Source organism: Temnothorax nylanderi, unplaced genomic scaffold, assembly GCF_030848795.1.
Source record: "Temnothorax nylanderi isolate EJ_2023f unplaced genomic scaffold, tnyl_v1.0 TNYL_tig0223_pilon, whole genome shotgun sequence".
NCBI classification, from domain to species: domain Eukaryota; kingdom Metazoa; phylum Arthropoda; class Insecta; order Hymenoptera; family Formicidae; genus Temnothorax; species Temnothorax nylanderi.
This window is the reverse complement of record NW_027249285.1, coordinates 50357-70896: the sequence shown is the minus strand read 5'-3', so window position 1 is coordinate 70896 and position 20540 is coordinate 50357. Positions and strand designations below refer to the sequence as shown.

The window sequence follows — 20540 nt, the reverse complement described above, 5'->3', positions numbered from 1 at the left end:
GAGATATATTCGCGCACTCGCGCTAAAATGTTAGTGTTGTCGTGTTTGCGTTTCTTCTCATATGAATAATATCTCATGAAGAAGATGTTACTACCTTGCATTTGTATTGCATTTGATCTCGTTTATCTTAAAGAATATCTGCAATTAATTTTAATTATATCTGATTGACCGTTGCAATTAGATTGTCATTCAATCTCATGAGGAAGATTTGAACTCGCTAAAGATAAAAGTGGATGAAAGCTGTCGGTGGAATTCAAAATCATTCTACGCGCATCTTATTCTCTGTGCTTGTCCTCTCTCATACGTGGTCGCAGTGTCGACCGTAATAGATACGACGCGTTTGCCTTAGAACTGGAATAGACGGCACCTGCGGGGCAGTCATAAAATCCTATTTCGGCGTCGAGGAGGGTCGCGGCATTTCGTGAGCTCATCCTTGAGTTGCGTCGCGCTGTACCTATGCGTCACAGCGTCCCTAAGCGTCGGCCCGAATGCGCACACGGCGTTGAAAGTGCAGCAAGATTCACTTTCTAGCGGCGGAGTTATTCGGAGATCTCGCGGACGAAATGCGAGCCGGAATCCCGCACGATCGCGTCACCGTGCCTTTATCTTCTCCATCCGTGCTGCGCACAATCTCTCTGCTGCGTGTCTCTCGGAGTCCCGGTATGTGCAAGCTGCTCGGAACTCTCAGGAGTTGAACTGAGCAGCTCCACTCCAAAGTGATAACTAGAGAAACTTGGCAAAGCTATTATACAAATTAATCGTACGCCTCGATACTGAAATTATGAAATTTACAAGATATGAAGTGGAGTTGATCAGTTTGGCTCCTGAGAGGTTCGTTACTTTGACATACATACGCGCAACAGAACACGTGTATCTTGAGGCATATTGGAGGTATTAATAGGAATAAATATCCGTTTTAGGCACGGCAAGGCTATCCGTTGTAAATACAGAACTTGCCTTTCGCTCACAATCAGTTCATTCCGCTCGCTATTTACGTGAATGTGCCTATCGCCTGTATGCGGTGATAGTTCGCTCGAGAGGCAAGCCGTGCAGCGGCAAACGCACAATAGCTTCAAAAATTACGCGTATTAAAAATATCTACTTATATTGTAATATTAAATACTTTTCACGCGCGTACTGTTGACGGGTGAATAAATGCGAAAAATGAGAAAAATGAAATTTAAGTGTGAAATAAATGCGGAAAATAAAATCTCTACATTTATGGAATAGGAAAATAAAATCTTTAAATGTATAATAGTAGGAGTGTGTATTCGAAGATGCAACCATTCGGAGCCGTTATATAAAAGGCAGGGACACACGGGAAGAATATTATTTACACTATTTACAGCTTCCACCTTGTTTAGTCAACGCGGATCGACGCGGCTTAGCACACAGGTTATTATCCCCCTTAAGCTCTTAAATAATACATCCAGAGAGGAACGCGTGTTCGACATCCTACGTTGCGACCGCGTAACAAGTCAAACCGAATTGCTCGATTGAGGTGTGATTTATGGTAGCGCCTGCAAGACGAGCCTGCATTCGTGTAGCTCCCCAATCGCATTGCCTGATATTCGAGCTGGCGGATTACCGGACGGTGACGCAAGGCATCTCCCTACATTACGGCGTACGTGTATGCATGCAGATAACCGCTTTGTTAAATCGAGTGGAAAGGGGAACGTAAAGGTCAGCACGGTGCCTCACCTCGTCATCGAACGCAATTTTCTACGACGCGAATCAAATCACCGAAGGGCAGAGATGCCTACGGCGAACTTTACGGTGGACTTTACCTTATGAACGAAAAAGACAACGAGCTCCCCGAAGTTTCGCGATAAAGCGTAATAATGTAAAAAATATCTTATCTTAACCAATTGTCGCGTGTATATTACGCTTATCACACTAGAACTCGGGACTTTCACGTGCGCGGTTGTTGACGAAAAATAGTTACCTAAACAATTTGCCTCGTGTGTATATACATATATGTACATTGTACAGAACTGCCGGAAAGTTTGCTTTGACGACGCTTCGCGTGGAATACTGTACTGGTAGTAATTTGACATTAACAGCAGTGTAAATTTCACAAATCAAGCTTGTTTTCTTATTGTTTTCTTATTTTTTTCTCAGTTTGTCTCGTTCTTTTATTTAATATCGAATAACTGTCGATTGCTCTAAAGAGTCCGCATCTATCTCTGTCTTTTGTTTTTAACATTCATTGCCTGCGTTTGTTTATTCCCATTAGGAGCTATTGGGAAAATAAAATCTATAATACACGTTACGTGTTTATAATATGAATAAACGAACGCAGGCTTAGATATGACTGTCTGATTTTGAAGCTTATTTATTTAGCTTATTTATTTATATTGCGCACAAACTACTGCGTCTGGTTCTTATTGCCAAAAGTATTAAAGATATTGATTTTATTTATTTAGTTTTACTTCTCTATAATTGTTGTCCTATTAACATAGATATAGAGTGTAATATGCTGTAAATACATACTGATATAAATACATATGAAGTCCTTATGCAGCTTTAAATTTTCATAATTTCCATTCTATATATATAATAAAATTAATTTGTAAAGAACATTAGAATTGTAGTTTAATAAAGTAGTATTAAGGGTGAATTATTTATGAAAACTTTCATAACAAATGATTTGGAAGAGGTAGACCGATTCTTTGGCTACCACGTTTACCAGATTAGAACCCATTAGATTTCTTTCTACAAGAATATGTTAAGACTATTGTTTATTCAAAATCTCTTGTTCTTTACATGATTTATACGGACTAGAATAACTAATATAATTCGAAATATTACTATAAATAAACTGCAAAAAATATTTGTAGAACTTCACAATCGTATCTCGATTTATATACGTAATGACAATGTTGAGAAATAATTAGTTGAAGAATAAATATATATAAAACTGAAATACATTCCTTCAACCTTTTTATGTGTTAATTTTGCTACACAAGGATTTTATAATTACTCTGTATTAGGACATAAAATAGAAATTTGAATAAATTATTTTTAATATTTTTAAACATGACTATCTCGTTTTCTATTTGTTCAACATTATACAAAGCTTCTTTAATTTTATAAACAAAATTAGCCATGCGCTAAATATAAAATATAAAATAGAATTTTAAACTCTTAAATTTCTGTCTCGTGTAGGATATAGAAGCCAATAAGTATGTCGACGCTATGTAGCCACGCAGGTAGCGATTCAGTCTAGCGTTCTCAAATCTCGAGTTCAAGACAGTCCAGCCCCGATTTCCTTTTCTTCCTCCAGTCTCAAAGTGTTATCCGTGTGTGTCTACATTCGACACACGGTTGTCAAATGAGACTAATATAAACGACTTTTTCGGACCGATTTTCCGATGCCAGTATTCTTTGCCCTTCCATGGCATGAATATAGGTTAAGTGGTCACAATTTTTTTTCTTTTTTTTTAATCTTAGCATGAAATGGTTTCACCTACATAATATATAAAAATAAAATAATAAAATAAAAGCATATAGTACGATAGAAAACAAGCAATAGCAACAAGTTAATGTGCCAAAAATTTGTTTTTATTAATCGCATCACATACATACATTATTAGTTAAGCATATAATTTTAGTTAGGCTTTTGTAAATTTATTGCAAAATTCACGTGATATCAATTATGCATTTTTCAATGGACTGCATCTTCGAAATTCAATAAGTACTTGTGCCAGAGAATTTCTCGAATAGTAAGATGATAAGATAAACAATAGCTCATTATATTGACTAAAATTGTTACTTTCAACAGACACAGTCTATTTTAATAAAATAATAAAATAATGTTATCTAAATCTTATTGCAAAAAGTGGATTGAATTTAATTGCAGATTCAACTTTTGGCGTTAGAAGGTACTATGTTCAAGCATACAATTGTTGCAGAACGCAATTCCAACGATTTATCAGACAAATTGCGTCGCAACAATTTTGTCTTCCGAGTATATCGTTCCCTTAAAGCCTTAAATGAAACAGGTTGGAATAGCCGCCTACGTACTCGTTAATTCGATAATCGATCGTCGTCATATGTCACGGTCATTATCGAGGCGACCGTGCAGCTAAAACTTGATTATCAAGGGGTAGCTCCGTTCTAAAGATAGAGGAGAGCAGAACGCAGTATTAAGATGCAAAAAGAGCATTCGAGAGGTAACTTGCATGTCGAGGCGTGATCATGCCCCGCTATCAGCATGCTTCTTTGAGAGATTAAAAGCTTCTCGATCGACAAACAGGAAAATTATTTCTCGTTAACATCAAGAACTCAAGAATGTGTATGAAAACCATCGATTTTAATGTTGAATCTAATGAATGAAAAAATTATATAGAATATATAAAAACAACTATATATTAATTGTATTTCTTCTTGAAAATTCTTACATTAACACATCAATTGGTAATTTCAAAATTGTATTTCTTGTTGATATAAAAAGATTGATCGAAGAATCCATGCGTGAAATATTATATCCCCGTAGACCTTGCACTTTCACGCTCTGCGTTTTCTGTGAATCTTTATGACACTTGCGTAATCTAGATTCTAACATCCACTAATTTTGAAGAAAACCTTGACACGCATAATTGGTTTCATTATAGTTGTGCTACATTATTCACGAGTTCCTCGAAGAATATGAACGTGTAATGCTTCTGCGAAGCAAGACACCGATAAATAGCATCTGTCTAATAACAGTCCCTGACAGTGAAGATTTGGCACGGCAAATCTTCGCTGGTTCGACTTTACTTCTCTAGTAGTGAAAGTTTAAAATTTCGCGAAGCGAGACGATAATAATCAGGATAGGATTAACGCATTTCGTGTATCTGCATATAAGTAACTTACGAGCAAACATATTATGCCGGAAACGTATTTAAAAATCCTACATTATGCGTTATGCCTATATATTAGTACAAACGAATCGCTAATTTGCCATGACTGCGTACAGTTATCTAATTAGAAATGATTAAAGAGCTATATATAGCAACGACGGAAGTCAAAAGTGTTGTTTCGAAAAAATACGTTCCAAAGGAAAACATGACAGTTTTAATAAAGATGTGAAAGTGAGTTTAAATGCAAACAAAAATAATTTGCACATTTATAATGCTTAATAAATACATTGTAATTGTATTAAGTATTATGTTAAAATTTTCCTTATACTGAAATTGGACTTCTTAATTAGACAAATTAGACATTTAAAAATTTTAAAATTTTTTCTAAGAGAAATTTTAAAACTAATTAAAAGAAAAACTTAATTTACACGTATTATTACCGTAGAAAATATTATGTAGTTCGCATATATGATATTCGAATCTTCTAGTCGGTGCTAATCATCTTGTTGACTCGATAATAAATGTTCTAATGAATGTCACGCTCGCGATAAATGTCAACGTACGCGATGATCGTACAACCACGAAACTGTTAAGCTATTAAAAAAATGATAAAGTATATAATAATTTCCTGTTTTCGATGAAAATGTGAATATTTTACATAAATGTTACTTATAACAATAATATAATTTATGATAATAATATAAATCGCAAATTTACCATTTGCTCAAATAATTCTATTCTCTTTATATCTTTCAGATTTCAAACAACGTAAATGGAAAAATTCGCAATTGCTGCATAATGATATTAACCCGGACTGTAATCGCGCATAGTAACACAGCACCGGAATCACGTGTGAGAAACGAGCAGCAGACCATTCAGTGGAATGACGGTTTCGTGCACGTATGTGCGTCAGGCTATGCCATCCCGTGCATTGTGCATATGTACATACATGAAGCACGCGCAGCACGGGACTTATTAGCGAGTGGACGTGTTAATAAATTAGATCGAGTCATTCCGTGCAAGTCGACGCGTACGCGATCCGCTGGTCTTTCGCGTTTACGTCACGATTATTACGTCACGAGTCGACGTTTCCTCGATAAGTGTCTTTGTTTCGCGACGGCGTTAACTATATGAACTGTTCAATATTTATTCCATCCCACGTCGCTTCAAACGATACCATCCCGTGCCATTGAGAACTACGTCATATGATGCGTTTTCAATTCTTGCGCAATCGGTATTCACGAGCGAGATCAAATAAATCTAAGAACGAGTAATGTAAGAGCAAAATTTTTGAATTCAGCGTAAGCAAGATCTTACATAACAATGGATCAATTATAGACACTCGAATTGTGACTCGTGGAAGGCGTCATAAAACACATCTTCATAATAATAAAATAAACGTTATTTGTCTCAATGTCGGGCTCACATAGCAAAGGAGACTGACACAAGTGGCTGCGCGTATCTATATGGGGAGCATTTAGTCAATTAACCCCGCATGAACCAAACGGACCCCCCTATGAGGAATGTTTATCGATACACGAGTAAAATCAAATAGACGCCGTCATCGAAGTTGTACGAGGGTACACGTGAACTTGTACGCAACCACATACGAGTTATATTCTGTCCTGATAATTAAGCACGTTACGTCATCAAGCAGATATTACATATTACGTATACCAGACGATGCACAAAGTATCCCAGGATTATCATACGTCTGTTCACATGCGAAACTGTCGTTTAATTTGTCGATGTTGCGGTATTTTTATTAAAACAGACGAATTTTGATTTTGCAAGATTCGTAGGCAATCGGGACACCTTGTATATTTCCGCGACACTAATAGTATTGACCGATCAGATTAAGCACTTGTACTAGACACGTGCTCGATAATATCTCGGACATCTTAACGAGTTTGCTAACTACTAATCTGTTTTTCTCTCAGTACAAGTACTTACTTTTTTGTCGTTGGAATTTCAATCGGTGTTATGAAATATTGGTTCATCACTGCGGTTTATTGCATTCGCGAGACAGCATTGCGAGCTGACTTTCGTAATAATGAACCTCATTATGTAAGGACCGCGAGATTTGCGACAAGCGAAATAATCAATCTGAAACTATACGGTTGCGAGAGAACCTCTTACAATTGTATAACTTAAAGCTATCTATTTTCGAAAGTCAAGCAAAACGATTGAGAGAAAGAAATTTAATACATATTAAGCCTCGTTTGTTATAATTATAATATATTCAACCATAGGGAATTATAGAAACATGAGTTTCTATTATTTATAGTTTAATCACTGTCTGAGGGCTAATCCATCGCGTCATGTACGTATGTGCTTTTAATTGATTGATTAAACCCGGATCGTTCCGGCTACCGCGAGTTTCCTCGTGACTCACGCGTCACTCGTTTGCGGTGTCAAATTAATTAATCTTGATGCTCCGATCGCGTGCACTCGTCCCGCTTGATACCACGCTTGTCACATTGACTTGCCGCAGCTCTCTCGGGAGGAGAATCGAAAAGCTTCTCGCGAAATGTGAGTCACGCGGTCCCAACGGCATGCGGGATCACGACGAGAAAAGTTTCTCTAATAGAAACTGCCGTTGTAAAAATTTTATCCAAGGCCGATAATCACGCTTCGCGATAACAATCAACCAGTCACGGGATAAAGATTGTGCTTGGCAAAAAAAAAAAAAAGATATCGCTGAAAACAACCGTGTCCAAATATGACTTCGAAGCATCGAGCGCGTGTTATTTCTGTCATTCTCATATCTCGGGATTAACGATGCGCGCGATACAGATATGCTAAATGCATAAACTTAATCGCGATCGATCGTTAACTGGAAATAGGTGGGAAATACAACTTCGCGATTACGACGTATCGCGATATCGATGACGATTAAAAATTTCATTGTCTGGAATTTTTTACATGTCTGTGCCGATTATTATCAACGCCAATCGTTCGACGATAATTTGACAGATGGACTGTCTTGAGGAATTTTAAAGCAAATATTTTATATACAATATCAAATGTTAAGATAATTTTTAATGGCTAATTAAATAATGATAAAAAGAATATTAACGATAAGTATGCATGTCTTTGAATTGGAACCAATAGAGAAATGTGTGGTTTTTCACTTGCAGTAATTGGAAATGTTACAACAATATTTGCTTAAAAAGATCCTCGTTGTAAAAAAAAAAGAGTTTTCTCTGCATCTTGCCCTAAATTTTAATTGAGTTTTTTCAAGCGCTGAAGGAACAACCGGATAATCGGTTTTATCTCCATTCACTCCGCCGATTTGTCTGCCCGCTTTCGAAAACAAGTTCAATGTACAATTATCTCGCGGAATGGGTATTTCAAAAGATGTTACGTTACTCCTTTGACAATTTAAGAATTGTAATTTATGAGTATTTAACGCTTATTTTAAGAGATTAATGTGATAAATGGATGAAATTAAAACTTATTCACGTAAAATCCTCATTGTTAGTCTCTACGAAAAAAGTATGTCAAATTAATCGTTGTCAAATTAAAATGGTATATCAGAAACTATTTGATTCTGTGAGCATGGCAAAAGAGAAAATATGCATTTATCAAGTGGTGTCGTTGACATCACAACAAAATTTTATTTTTTATGGAATTAATCCACATTTCGGATCCTACGTTTAAAAAATCTCATGCTTATTGTCGCAACGACAATATGCTGTGAGCGAACTGGGTCAGACGTCCAGGTTCTTGATCTTTCTTCGATGCGTGAAATCTGGGAGGATGAGTTGGGAATTAATTGAGATAGAGGAGCACGAGGCCGTCGCCCCTTGGCGGTCTCTTCGGGGTCGTTGGCTCGTCGCTATGACGACCTGGAGGGTCTATCCTCTCTCGTAATCTCCTAAGGTCGGCAAGGACGCGCACGAACTACTTTCGATGTCGATTCTAACATTCTTTCTCGCATAGATTAATTTGCCTTTAAAATCTCGTTGGTCAATACTGTTCTACGTTGATCTGCGCAGATTCGCATTTATCTTTCTCGTATTAAAGAATTAATGATAGTGAACGTAGTATCTTGTTACACATGTAGTGAAAAAATTCTTCTTTTTAATACATTGACTTTTATACCGAAGTTATTAAAGTCACATTTGTATATAAAAGGAACGCAATGTTGTAATTTAATATTGATATAATAAGCTATAATGAATAACCTTTATATGGACACTATTATTACTATATGTAAGTAAATATATTTGGTATAATATTTTTCAGTTTCTTTTGTTAATACACATGATGCAGCTCCATTTTTCTTTCTGGGAACCAGATAGAGTATCTGTTACTTTATACGAAGCTAGCAGAATCGTGGAAATGTTCTCGTGATCGCTGTTATTCTTTCTTTAGCCTAGAAAGAGGACCTGGTGCAAGCCTGGAAACTGGTGCAAAGAAACTCGGTCGTCGTGTTTGGCAAGAGCACGTTGGGCAATGGTTACCATTTTATCTTCGTTTCGAATGAATGGTTTTCATGGACCAGTCTCCGACTTGAGGCGCGGTTGGTCGATAATTTCGGCTTCTACGAAAACAAGTCGAACGAATGGATGTGCAAGGATGGGATACGTACGTACCAGCAAATAACTATACGGAAAGAACGTTTTTGCAAGAAGTATCTAAAAATTTTGCTGAATACAGATCTAAAAATAATTTTCAGATCTGTATTTAGTTAAATTTTTACTAAAACTAATTAACTGATTGCTAAAATGTTAAAATTTTTTACAGCATTATTATCATACTTTAACGACCTACTATAATTATTTTGATGGTGCAACAAAATTATTTTCAGATCTGTATCTAGCTAAAATTTTAAATATTTCAGCAAAAGCGTTTTTTCCATGTATGAAATAGTTATTGAATCTATGCTAAGCGTGAGAAATTTAAAATAATATAATTATAACTTTTCACGAAAGTAAACTATTAAAAATAGATTCGAGATATTATCTATAATTAAAGCAGAAATAGGGAATCAGAAGGACTTTTTAAAATTACGATGGAAGTAAAAGAAAGAGGTCGAATTTTGAAACAGAACAAGAATATTGCGCAACCTGCCAGAAGATTGGAATATCCCAGCGGACCATCCGCCCACTGTCGTGACATCTCGACATCAGTCTCCTGGAATGGAACGGACTATTGAATACGACGTAATTCGGAGAAAACTCGTTTTTAAGTAGTGAGTCACAGCTCCATTACCCTTTCCAAGGTAGCTCACGGTAAATCCGATGAGGAAAAATGAAAAATACACTGTACACCGTTCGTGTCACTAAGCACCAAAAATACTTCACGTGCTTTTGCGCTGGTCTTATTGCAGCGCTTGCTTAAAGAGTAACATGTGGTGGTCAGAATGCACATAGAGGAGAGTACAAAAAGCCTGCATTAATATCTCGTGACATTCGCAGAAGCTTGTGACATTTTGAAATATTCTTAAAGTACTGTTTTGCAAAAATTGCTGTTTTATACAATGTCTACATAAATATTATCATTTTTTGTCATCGCGTCTTGTCCAACATCAAATTAAATTAAACTGATCACGTACGGTTATTTAATAGATGCGAGAATTCATCTCAGGAATAGATAAAGCCAATAAGAAGAGAAAAAGAGGTTCATTGTGCCGATTCGCCTTTGTTCGCGATTAGCAATGACGCGAAATGCGACGTCTAGACGTCTAGAGGAGAGATATTGCTTTTCATGTAAGTGGAGAAACACTCGTCGAATAATAACGTATTCGTGGAATATTGGAGTTACTTGAGACTTCTGTGAATAGGTATATATAATATTTGAGATTTATAATATGCGACCGAAAGCCAAGAAGAATACGAATGAAAAAGATTTAATATTTTTTATAGAAAATTATTACTAAATTATATAGAAATATTATCTTCGATGTCATATAAAAACAAGATCTTTTTTAACAATAGATAGTCGAGGAAAATATGATAGTGGTGAGGAACACGATATTTTAACATTCCATTGATTTCATGAATTAAAGCACATACATATAATAATGTGTAAGTAATATTCCGCGTTTCAGAAAGATTATGTAAATGTAATTTTTGCCTTTCTCCATAAGGCTACGTAATGAGAACGAGATGCTCCGCAGTGACGTCTTTAAAATTTAGCACTGTAATTACAGACGTGCTTTTATATTTGTTCGCAGATGTTACGCTTCAAGCAAAAGATGGTTTACATCGATCTGGCGAGCATGTTTTATTTTTATTATATCCGTCGATTGTATAACATCGTTGAAAGCTGCGACTGTTTTTATCAACGCGTTGCACAATATTCACGATAAAAACTCGGGCTCGTTTTGAACAATTGTAAACACGATTAACCGACCGTTTTCAGTTTCTTCTATGAGAGATTGAATGAACTGGCGTAGTTATGTAATCAAACTAATAACGTCGACGATTATGTAACAATCTATCCTCCCATTGAATTCTTCATTTTTATTAATATTTATGTAATAATATCTCCAAAGAAGTTTTATCAATTTTGAAGGCTACGATAAGAATTTTATTTTCAATACATATTTTATAATATTTTCACCATTATATCCATAATAATTATTTTACGAGAATAAATATATCATTAGTGAATCGCACGAAGATATATCGCCGTTCTGAAGAAGAATATGATAGATGTAGTATTGTAATTTGATATTAATAACCCGATCAAGTCCTTTTTTTCTTAACCGAATCTATTCCTGGTTTGAGAATATTGAGATATTTTGTAAGTCGCAAGATTGATCGACGTCTCATAAGTTGACCAGCTGTTGTTTTCCAAACACCATTGTTTTTCATTGTCTGATGCGTGTTGTTCGTCGTCTTATCTATTTCTTCCAGACAAGAGAGTCACGGATCCCCGACCTCTCGATCTCTTCGATACGAGATCCGTGAGATCACAACACACCTTTCTGCAATATTATCTTGGAATCTCTGACGCGCGAGCAACGGATAAGATCGTTGCTCGCATAGTCAATATGTACGAAGTCTTTCAAACATAGAACGTTGGTAATCGACACGCCGACGTGAGAATATATCTCTCTCTTTGGTAAAATGCGGACCGCCGGTTATCCCGCTTGTGTGCATCGAGATATTATTTTTCATCATCAATATATTAAATGATTAAGAAGATTGATTTTGTTTTCTTGTTTATATTGATATATTCTTAATTGTTGTAAGAGTCGCAAGATTGATCGATCTCTCATAGGTTGACCAGCTGTTGTTTTCCAAACACCATTGTTTTCCATAAAAGCTGTTATTTTACATAACTAGACATCATCACAGACGCACGCTACGCGCGCGCTATTTATTTTTAATATTTCACTGTTACTATTACACTATTAACCACACAACTGTCAAAATATGCTATGACAGCCGCTTATAAAGTAAGCGCAACAAGAGAACCAATCGGCATCGCGGAAAAGCGACAATAATATTTCGGTAGATTCGAGTATCGGTGACATGCCCTCTTTAGAAGAGGAGGAGAGGATATAAAAATAATCTGTCTCCTCTGACATCATAAAATATAAAATCCATAAAATTTCTATACATACGATACATCTGATATTTCTGCATAATAATTTTGGCATAGATAAGTAATATATGTTAGTTTCTTATGTTTTCTTTTACTCGTATGCATACAGATGATTATAATTTGAAAGAGTAAAATGTGTTCTACGAATATTTCGTATCGCATAATCTATCTGCGCTAAAAATTATTTTTGTTATCGCTTTTCAGTCGATGAAAATCTTTCACCGCTAATTTGCGTGAAAACGCATTAGCCGTGCTTTTAGTAGCAGCCGATAGAACATAATTAAATTTAAAAAGTACATGAAGGAAAGCGGCTTGAAAGGCGCTGTTGCGCGTGCAAGTATCTATAATTGCTGCATTACGTTCTAAAGGTGAAAGGTGATAGAATAATTATATTATAAAATAGTTCCTACATAGTTAAAAGGTTTTCAAAGATTATGCATTCAGGAAACAGGTAATTCACGATTCGTTAATTTAGAATGCAGCTTTCATCAACAAATCACATGATTTTGCGCTTAATAAATAATATAATATTTTTTAATCTAAAATAATGATATGTTCTTTTAATTTTACAATCTTAAAGAAACTTGAAACCTATCTAACAATAAATTTAAAAAACGAGATATTTTTAATCGTGATAAAAATGTTTTTTTAATAATATAATATGCGAAAAATCATATATTTATACTTATTATTTTATTATAAAAATTAAATAACAGAATAATTTTGCGTCTAACAGAATGATTGGTTGTCTTTCATTTAATATAAACTTATTTTTAATATCTTGTAAGTTGTTGGAAATTATTTGATTGTGGAGGAATATATCCATCAGAAACATAACATCTTTCTACTATATGTGTCTCTGAAGGTGAGTTATGAGCTTAATTGTACTGAGAGAATTACGGCGAGATTCATTAAACGAGACAGGTGTATTTTATTTCATCATGAGAAATTGTTGCATAGTAATGGCTCCCGGAAGTGCGAATTGTCTTCGTCCTCTATAATCAAGCAGAAATTTTATATAACTCCCGCATGCTATATACTGGTATAAGTAATTTTCTTAACTATAAGCTACGATTCGTGTAGCGCAACTCTTCGAAAGCAAAGCTCCTACAAAACTTTTTCAATTTAGCCTAGCCATTCGATAAACTGAATTATGAGGTGATTTAGTTTACTGAATGGCTGGTAAATGCTGAAAGCATAAATGCACAATAAAATGACAGTACCACGCAAATGCAAGCTTTTGTAATATGTAATGTCTTTAATATAAATTATAATAGATATTTTTATAATGGTCTATAATCTATTTTTTTGCAACTAAAGTAAAATAATTCTTTATGAAAAAATAAACCAAAATTATTTAACAAACTCATATTTCATCTTTAAGAAAATAAAAATCTTTAAAAATCAATCAGAAAAAAATATATAGGAAATATAAGAAATTTGAAAAAAAAAAAACGTATTCTCCACGGTATTATTTCTGATTGTACTCTTGTATGATTCTTGCCGTACTTGATATTTTTTGTTATCTTATCTCATTTCTCGGAAATATATATCGCGTTCAATCTGCGAAAAATATGCTATTGTATATATCGAGTCGTATTTGCTCGACTGCTCGAGCGTAAAACTTCGTATTTGTCGGGATCGATTCGTGGAACGCTCCGCGTGATCTATGCATCTACGAAAGAAATATATCATATCGTGCAATTTTTATTATGTTTCATTTTGCAAACAAATCGCAACTACAATTTTCGTCTTCTGATTTACAACTCACGCGATTTATACTCGATATCCCGCGGAAGAAATCTGCATGCCAAAAAAAGACACTTGCTGTCAAGACGTTCGGTTCAGCTATTTTTTTTAGTCGTTACGGACTCATTGTACGTGATACGAATTCCCAGGATTGTACAATTCTATCTTCGCACGAAACACTTCTCTAGATAGCTGAGAAATATATTCAGGAACTTCACTTCCTGTTCTTTCTCTGCGTAACAATTTTAGAAGATCTGCGAAGTCTAATGAAGTTAGTAGGCGTCAATTAATATCTAAGTTAAAAAATCTCCCAAGTTGGAAAGATAATTCTAATACGGAAATTACTTGAAACCATTTATATGGATATACATATCATTAAAATGCATGATAATTAATGCAGTTTTAAGTGATGTTATGAACTGAAACTATTATATTAAAAAAAGGAAGATTTTTTATAATGAATAAAAAGTAATTCTATATGTTATCATTAAATTTAAAGCAGTAAGTTCTAAGCATTGTAGATTTTTCTCAACAAATTCGTGAAAAGCGAACGATTAGATTTTTCAGAACGTGAAATGCCAGATCATGAAAATTTACGATCCTTCGACTATTACGCGTGTCGACCTGTTAGTCAACGTAGCCCCCTTAGGTACAACGAGATTCTCTCACACAATGGATTTACTCCTCTGAAAGGTGCAATGGTATATATTTCGGTGTGCACGATATATGAGGTATAATAGCAGCCTTACCTTCCGATCCTAAAGCAACGCAGATGCGCAGAAACCGTTGGCATCTTGTACAAAGGAAAGATACTCGCCATCCTTCAGAAATACGCAGGAGCGGGATTCAGCAGACACCCCTTAAGATATTATTTCTAGAAATAATATCATGTGCGATATTTATCGACTAATAAACATGGTTGTTTATGCGGGATCGAGTAAAAGTTCCGGCATGATTGCACGTTTTTCGATCGCACGACTTCACTTGGCAATAATAAATCATCTTTGCAAATGTCACATGTGTTTACACGTGATTTCTACGAAAACATACGCAGAAGCGAGAAATTAAGCATCGATCGGTCTCGGTCAAGGCGGTGTAATATATGATAATACGAGATATATACATATATATCATACAATAATCGCGTGATGTATCAATTGGCTAATTGTGAGATAAAGTCAAAATAGAAACAAAAACATATTTTTTATAAATTAAGAACAATATGCTCAACAAAAAAATAAAAAAAATATATAGCTCCACGAAAATGAAATGTATGAAAAAAAAATAAAATTATTTAACAATTTTTGTAATTAAAATCCTAAAATATAATACAACAAAGTATAATATCAGGAATAAAAATAAAAAACAATAATAAATATGTGTATAAGTATATAAATTATGTAATCTTAAAAATTTAAAGATACTTTAATTATGGAGATTCTAAGAGGGTCTATATGTCCGCATAATTATCGCATGCAATTTATAGGAACATATAAAAATACTTGATAAATATTTATCGGTTTAAAGCTATTTATCGGTATTTAAAGCTAAATATTTTTGTTGTACATATCGTGTGTCGAAGACTCATTTATAGAAGTGGCTAGAACTTGTAAATAAGTGAAAAACATTTTCATTTATCGCTCTTGCGAGTATCCCGCTTATTTCAGCGCGATAAGATACTTCAAGTAAGACCGAGTAACATCGAGACTGTGATCTCTTTTATTTTCCGCGCTCATAAAACCTGCTTAATGCAAGCCGGAAATGTAACGTTACCGAGCCGGTTCTAGAACAGGAATCGCGCGGTGTGCACGGTAGCACAATGACCGAAAGGTTTCCTTTTGCCTTTCATACGATGGTCACGATCGACTGGATACTGTCGGTTACAGTCCATATCTATCGTGTTAATAACACCATTTAGATATTTAAATTATATGAATCTAATAAAAAATAGTTATATCAAAATTACCAATGTTGCCACTGTAGTTAAGAATTTCTTGGAGTAGATAATAAAGATTAAAATGTGATTTTATCAGGAGAGGGGGAGAACATTATAATTATTTATATTTGGAAATATATATTATATGGAAAAATATCTGCAAAATAAAATATAGGTGTGCAAGTTTATGTAAAATAAACAAAGCAATTTGAAGACACATTGACTACATTTATTTTCGTAGTATATATATTTTATGTACAGAGTTGTAATCTCTCATATATGTATACATATATACGTATGCATGTACGTGTATGTAAATTGTTCGTTGCGTGTTTTACGGATGTTATCTACTACGGATCCTAGTCAGGGAAGTCAAGCTAGACGGAAGAACTTGGAAGTAGCTCAATGGTCATGCTCTTATAAAAAGTTCAAAAGATTAACTAGAGTAGGCTACGGGTAAATCTAGTAGGAAATTATATAAGGAAGTCGAAACTCTTCTATGTAACGCTCGCAATTTCGCAATCACGCGCTCATCATTCAGCTACTATTTACAAGGGATCGTCCGCGAAATCTCACTGAACTATTTACCTTTTCAAACGACAATCGGCATCTACGAGATTGCGTGGGACGTCGGGCGAATGACGTCATACCGGTGTAAGAGAAAACGACAATCGAACGCAACGAGAGGACGGGTGTGATCTCTGTATTCAGACTTCCACCTCTGGCCTCTTCGGAGGACCTCAGTCACTTCGTTACGGTACGTTTAAGTCCGGCGTAATTTCGCATTACAAAGAAATCCGCCCGGAGCGGATGCGCAGCGGCTTCGCGGACGATTCGCTACTCTATACCTATACGTTAATGGGATATCTGATGCCCATCGCAACGACAGCGTCATCGCCTACGTAATATCACAGACAATCGTAAAGTTATCTCACGACGACGGGTACTTGTGACGGACAGCGGCTACATTGATTTTACAAACGGCTATCTTTACGAAACGGTTCCGTTACGACGTCGTCCACCTGCGCTTCGTGTGAATTCAAAAGTTACAGTCCCTAAGTTGTACTCCCGCAGCTCTTCAAGTCCAAACGTGGCTCTCCGATTCTAACCGTTTGTTTAGTGTTAAGACCATGTTCCGCAAAGAATTCTTCCATATAAATCATATCAAATGAATATATTTGTCGATATTCTTTTTGGGAGCCAAATAAATGGTTGTAAAAAAAGCAAAATTTTTATCATTTTATCGATCCAATTTGCATCTCGAAAGACAATGCGTTAGAATGTGATTAAAATTAAAATTTAAGACCAAACAAGTCGGCGCTGCTTTTTAAAAGAAAATTGATGACGAATTTGTCATATAAATTATATTGATGGTATACAAACAGTGTCGCTGTTTTCGTTCGGAAAAAAGGGACAATGCCGCATCGTCACGGGGTCGTGGACGCGCGCGGAAAGGAAGCGTGGCCGGCGCTCATTAAACATTCAACGAGATCAGGCCCGAGAGCCTCTCGATCCGGTTGCAGATAATAATTGAGTGCTCCGAGGCCTCGCGTCAAGGCGCTCGGAGGAAGCGAAGCGCGAACGAAAGGAAACGAAGGCGCTCCCTCCGCGGTCCCTGACACCGGAGACCGTGTCTCGAAGTCTCGAGGCTTCGCGGGAAAGGCCGCGTCCTGTCCCGGCCGGCCGGGTGCGGATCGGGAACATGGCGGTTGCCAGGTCGAAGTTAACGGTTTGTTCCCCCGCGTGAAAAGGGGACGAGCGACGCCGGGGTCGCGGTGCTGTCGACGATGACGACCATGACAACGACGCGTAGGCAGTCCCGCAGGAAAAATGCCGGTTGTGCCTGGTCCTTCTCTTCCCTACTCCGTCGTCCTTCTCCCTGTCCTCCTCCTCCTCCTCCTCTTCCTCTTCCTTCTTCCACTCTTCTTCCTCCTCTTCCTCCACTTCTCCTCGCAGCATTCCGGCTCCGGTTGGAACGTACGCCACGATTGGCCACAGCTGGCTGCGATCGATGATGCTAGCTGCTAGGGTTTAATGCCAACATGGCCTCGCGACATGACCGTCGCGCGAATGCGGTGAATAGCGTGCGCGATGACGATAATGATCGAGAGCCCAAGCGATCTCCCGGGATCTCTCGATCGATCGCTTTTCGTCCGAACGCTCGCGTCTGACCGATCCGATCGACTTCAGATCTGATCTTTCAGACTTCAGGTTCGTCTCAAGGTCTTACCGGCTTCGCGCGTACCGGTTCTAGGAACGCACTTTGAGGAGCCCGGAAGAGCACGTTTCTGGAGGAAGAGAAGAATATAAATGCACCGGTGCATGCATCCGCACTTGGTAATTCGCCGGAATTCGCACACGGTGATGTGTCTCTCCCGTCTCGCCCTCTCCTACGAGAATCCTCGCGTTCCGGGAACATTTCGGGAGGCTTCGAGAAGTCCTTGCGGAAAGGAGAACCGGTGACGATCCTCTTCTTCTCGCACTCGGTCGATTTGGCTTTCGGCCGTCCGTCATGCCGACACGACTGCATAACTGCGGTACGCGACGGAGATCCCTTTAGATCTCCTCCTCCTCGACGATCGGCAGGCTGCTGTGGTGCACCAACGGGCTGGTCCTAGCGGTGAACGCGAGGATCCAGTAATCCAGCTCGCTCCTCTTCTCCATGAGGAAGGTCAGGGCGACCGGCAGGTCGCCGCCCTTCTGCCTCACGAGGAAACCCTCGTCCTCGTAACGCTCGACCGTCGTGTTCCTGAGATTCAGCACGCCGAGCGGCTGGCAGATCTTCTTCTGCGGATAGATCACGGCGAAGTGCTCCACGCTGGTGCGATAGACCTTCACCTGCACACGCTGCCGATGACCGTTCGGCCCGATCAAGGTCATGTAGCCGCTCATGTTCTCGGTGTTCCAGCAGGAGTCCACGTTCGAGTTCTTCAGACTCGACTGGTTGTACCGCAGGAAGTTGGTGTGCGATATATCGGCCGGCATCCTGGCTCCCTTACTCCTGCTTGCTCGCTTCTTATCTCTTATCCTCTCTTTCTCCCTCTTTCACGCTCGCTCGCCTTGACGACGATTTCGCCAATGACCGTGGACGGTGGTCGAGCCGCTGAACGTTCCCTGCGTGAGCCACACGAATGAGATCTCACAATAGTGAAGCTGTGTCGGCGGAAATGAAAGGGGAGCTTTTCGAGAAGCGCGATGTGTGTCTCGTTCCTCGTACACAACGAACGCTACGAAACTCACCAGTCAATCGCGCGCAAAGTACTGTCCGTGGAAACTTTCACAGCCGCTATTTATAGAGGCGCGCGGCCGATGACGCGCGTTTGCGCAGCAAACTCGCTGGTCTGCTCCGAGGGGTATCGTCGCCACGCGCAAGCCCCCCCGAGACGTTATCCTGTAATACGCGCTACACGTCGTAAATCAGAGCCGTAGCAAGTGGCGCCGGTGGAAAACGCGGTGTCGCAACTTTTCCTTCGAATTTCTCGAATAGCGCGCTTCCGCGACGGAAAAACTCCGGGTCGTCTTTCTGGAAGGAGAGATGTAACACTCTCGCCCGGTCCGTTGCTTCGTTTCCATAATTCAGTCTTGAATTGGTTTTGAGACTAACGAGATCGAGGTTCACATAAGGCCGGTATTCATAGTCGGTTCTTATTTTAAGACCGTCTTAAATAATGTCTTAAGATGCAAATACGGCTCCGCGATTGGTTCATAACATTTTAAGATCGTACCTAAGACGGTCTTAAATATAAGATTTGACTATGAATACCGGCCATAGATACATTTACATAAGTCTCTTGCTCCGTAATTTATAACTAAAAACTGAATGTGTTTGGATCTCGAAAATTTACAATAAGATTCGATAAAAATATGTATCAAATAAATGGATAAATAACTAAAGACTCTCGATAATAAAATTAACAAAAAAAAAACAAGTAAAAAAGTCACTGACAACCTGACGAGTCAGTTGTCATTTTAAAATCATGGCTATTCTTTGACTGTATCATTGTCTCAAATTTTTATTCTCTTGTTCTCTGGACTAGTTGAGTGAGTACAGACTTTACTTCCCTTTATCATTCTGACTGTCATTTCTGTTTCAATTATATTACAACTAATTATTAGCCAAATTTTATTTAAATTTTTCTACATGAAAAGTTACACTGCTTTTAGATCATTCAATCTAGAAGTACTTAATGTTCGCCCGAGAACGTGAGATTATTTTAATTTTCATTGTTACCGCATCGCTGAAGATGACTCAAAGCACAATAAAAATGTCCGATATATAAATATTTTATTAATAATTAAAGATTGATATAATTATGCACTGTTAACCGCGTTGAACTTTTAAAACCCACCTTTTTACTTGTTATTTATTAAAAATATATATTATAAATAATAAATAATTTATTTAAGTTCTAATATTACTTGTACTATTTTTCTTGTACAAATAATTA

The 20540-nt window shown here is 37.3% G+C and overlaps 1 long non-coding RNA gene across 1 annotated transcript; it reads left to right on the top strand.

Annotated features, from left to right (window-relative positions):
• The first annotated feature begins 334 nt into the window (after nucleotides 1–334).
• On the top strand, nucleotides 335–12997 carry LOC139779380 (uncharacterized). Its single transcript, XR_011719879.1, has 3 exons — nucleotides 335–660; nucleotides 9225–9437; nucleotides 9901–12997. It is a non-coding gene; the product is annotated as an uncharacterized lncRNA (long non-coding RNA).
• Nucleotides 12998–20540: the final 7543 nt, after the last annotated feature.